At 35.7% G+C, this 3,910-nt stretch overlaps 1 pseudogene; it reads right to left on the minus strand.

The window, feature by feature from the left end:
- Window positions 1-423: 423 nt before the first annotated feature.
- LOC114387628 lies at window positions 424-1,999 on the minus strand (annotated as a pseudogene).
- Between the last annotated feature and the right edge of the window lie 1,911 nt (window positions 2,000-3,910).

A 3,910-nucleotide genomic window follows, 5' to 3' on the forward strand; every position in this document is an offset into this window, starting at 1 on the left:
TATTGTTATTCGGTTATGCTTTTCAGACTCAAGAATTCCAAAGCCACTTACCAAAGGCTTATGGACAAGAAATATCAATTAGTTAAGGAAAAACTTGGAGGTCTATAAGGATGACATGGTGGTCAAAAGAAAAAGCACCATTTCCCATGTAGATGACTTGGCATAAATTTTGGTCGAGATAAGAAAACACAACATGAGGTTAAATTTGGAAAAATGCATATAGTAGAAACTCTTTAAATTAATACTTGGTAAATTAATAAACTCTTTAAAATAATAAATTTGTCCGGTTCCGACATGGGCCAATGTAAAAAATTGAAAAACTCGATAAAATAATAAGATAATAATTTTTTGTGAGATCCCTTTATAATTTTTGGTCCCAAGAAAATCATAAATTAATAATTCATAGAAACTGAAAAAAATATATTACACTCTATTGAAATATGATTCAATAGTTTTCTGTTTTCCTTTAAAGTTCAAGTCTATTTGGAGCTCATCTCTAGCTTTTCTTATTGCATCCAATAGCTCAGGTGTTGTATTTTTGTATTGTATCATAAAGTTGTGAAGAGTGTTCGACGCCATAAGTGCTTCCTTTCGCGTAACATGCTCCAAAGGCACCGTATCATCTTTGCCGTCATCCTCTGCATTGTTCTCAATGATAGTACTCACAATATCTTCTAAACTCTAAACCTCCGAACATGCTTCATTTTCACCTGGGTAGTTCATTAGATTGTCGATATCCATCTTATTACGATAGCCACATTGATTGATCATAGTCTCAAAGTCTTGAGTTTCTTCATCAAAAGTGGATTCATTCAAATTTCTTGCAATGTCACTAGCTGAACGAATTTTATAGTGTCGAAAGCAATTTGCTATTGTTTCTTTTCAAACATCTATCATCCAAGCTGGGATTGCCAAATTGATAGCATCAAAGATATTTATCTTCCCTGGATCAGATTGTCCCTCCTCATAACCTTCCAATATTTTGCAGTAAAACCTTCTACGGTAATGCATCTTGAAAGCTCTTATTATCCCAGCATCGCAAGGTTGAATCTTTGATGTCATGTTGGGTGGCAAGAAGAACAACTCAACATTTCATAGCCCTTCAATATTTCTTGGATGTGTTGGACAATTATCCACCACAAGTAGAACTCTTCTACCATGCATCATTTGGTCAAATGAACGAACATATTCATCAAAAAGCACACTAGTCATCCATGTTTTTTTGTTAGCTCGATACTAACAATCCAAGCTATTCATGTTGACATTCTTGAAGCAATGAGGCTTTGCATATTTCCCAATAATCCATAGAGGGATTTTTTCGGAGCTATCTTCATTGCAGTAAATAACTACCGTCAACCTTTCTTTATCTTGTTTTCTTCCTTCAAGTTGTTTTGTTGCCAGTGAATTATCAGCTTGTAGCCTATAAAACAACCCAGTTTCATCCATATTGAAAACATCTTTCATAGGGAACTTATCAATTTTCTCCCGAATCGATACCAATTTCTGCTTCATGTCTTGTACATCAACAAACCCACTCTCGCCAAAACGATGAAATGAATTTATGCCATGTCGGTGCTTCAATTTCCCAAGCCATCCTATAGAGAAGTTAAAATTTGAATCATCATGAGGGTACACGAGTTTCATTGTATCTCTTGCCTTCTGCAAAATTAATTCTCCTGTGATATTCACACGTTCTTGATGCTGGAGATACCACTCATAAACAACCTTTTCCATGTCAAGATATTTTGCTGGTTTGTGTCTTTTGATCTCTGCTCTTCCCTTTCTTTTCTATTTCAGCAGAGAGATAGTCATTTGACCGCTTAAGTGTGTTTGATATTGTTCCTTGACTAACTTTCAACTCAAGTTTTCCCTCAAGCCATCTCTGCAAGTCTTTTTGTGTGCTTGCAGGATTATCTCTCTTGTACTCACACAACTCCTTACGTATTTGATCTGACATAGTTGATTTTGCAACACCTTTTAGATGAGAAGCCATCTTGTGAGATATGGTTTGAATTCTCTAACACATTCATGTAATTTATATATACCAAACTTGCTTAAGAATACATTGAACACATTTGTTCCTTTTATTTACATTTACTGTACTTCAAAAGTCATTATTGATTTCCAATGCATATGAACACAATAGTTACTAATTTACGTTGAGTCCCAAGGTTCGCTGCAACGTAATTCTAAGAGGCATAGACTAATTTGCCTTTTTTTTTGCTATGTACAGTATAATTACTTAAAAAATCTTCAAATTAATAATTATTAATTTATCGATAAATTAATAACTCTCTAAATTAATAAATTTCTCTGATCATGACATTATTAATTTATAGAGTTTTAACTGTATTCGGACTACAAGGGGGGAATTCTTGGGCTTTATGTTGACTCACAGGGGAATTGAAGCTAACCCACAAAAATGAAAAACCATCATAGCAATGAGAAGTTCAAACATGTCGAAATAGGTGCAGAGACTCACTAGTTGACTAACAACACTATCCAGATTTCTATCGAGAGTGGTAGACACAACTAAATTGTTCTTCAAACTATTAAAAAGTAGGAGGGAACAAAATGGAATTAGGAGTGCGAAGCCTACTTCTAGAAACTCAAAGAATTCCTTGCTTCGCCACTTATCCTGAGTAAACCCCAACTGGGTAAAGATCTGATCCTATACCTAGTAGTATTTAAACATGTTAGAAGTTCGACAATAGTGGTAGAGAAAGGGAAGATTCAGAACCCTATCCATTGTACAATCTGAATCTTAAACAATGCAGAAACAAGGCATCAAATGATTAAGAAGTTAGCATTGGCTCTAGTCATAACCACTAGAAGACTTAGACCATACTTTTAAAGCCATCAGATTGTTGTTCAAACCGACCACCCCATCTGAACAGTCTTAAAAAAACAACAACTCATAGGTCAAATCATAGCCTGGTTGGTTGAGTTGTCAGAGTTCGGAATCAAGTATGAGCCAAGGGATCACATGAAGGCATAGTGCCTAACTGACTTTGTAGTTAAACTATCAACCAACACAGAGACAAAATCTGAGTGGTGGAGGTTGTATGTAGATGGTTTATCTAATGAAAAGGGGAATGGGCTGGAGTCATTCTTGAAAGGCTAAACGAAGTCATCCTAGAGCATTCTCTAAGGTTCGAATTTGAAACAACAAACAACCAAGTCGAGTATGAAGTTCTATTAGCTAAGGAAGTAAGGGACAAATGCATAAAGTGTTGGAGCGACTCCAAACTCATCATTGGTAGGTTGAATGGAGAATACTAAACCAAAGATCCATAAATGACAAGATACTACCACATGGATACTCGACTCAAAGATGCCTTTGTTAAAAATGAGATTCAACATATTGCTCGAGAAAACAATGAGCAAGCCAACTTACTATCAAAGCTTGGTAGTATGAAGAAGAAGGGACAACATAGGATGGTCATTCAAGAAACAATCTCTGAACAAAGCCTAGACATAATGGCTAGTGTGACTCTTATCGACCGAGAATGAATGATTGAGATTTGGAACATCTTGGAGAAAGGCTCACTCCTATAAAATCCAACAATAACAAAAAAGCTCAAAAGGAATGCCAACTATTATGTAATAGAGGGAAAAGACCTATACAAAAGAGGCTTTACAACACCTCTGTTAAAATGCCTAACCGAAGACCAATCTGAATATGTGATAGAAGAGATGCTTAGAGGAATATGTGGAATACACTCAGGTTCTCGATTGATGGAAACATGTGTTCTCAAAGCCAGATACTACTGACTGATGATGAGAAAAGATTGCATACAATTTGTGGAAAAAGGAAAAGAATGCCAAAAATTCAAAAACATCTTTCACTTGCCTGCCGAAGAGCTACACAACATAGTAGCACCATGACCCTTTGCCATTTGGGGAATAG

The sequence above is a fragment of the Glycine soja genome, chromosome 15 (assembly GCF_004193775.1).
Source record: "Glycine soja cultivar W05 chromosome 15, ASM419377v2, whole genome shotgun sequence".
Lineage (NCBI taxonomy): Eukaryota > Viridiplantae > Streptophyta > Magnoliopsida > Fabales > Fabaceae > Glycine > Glycine soja.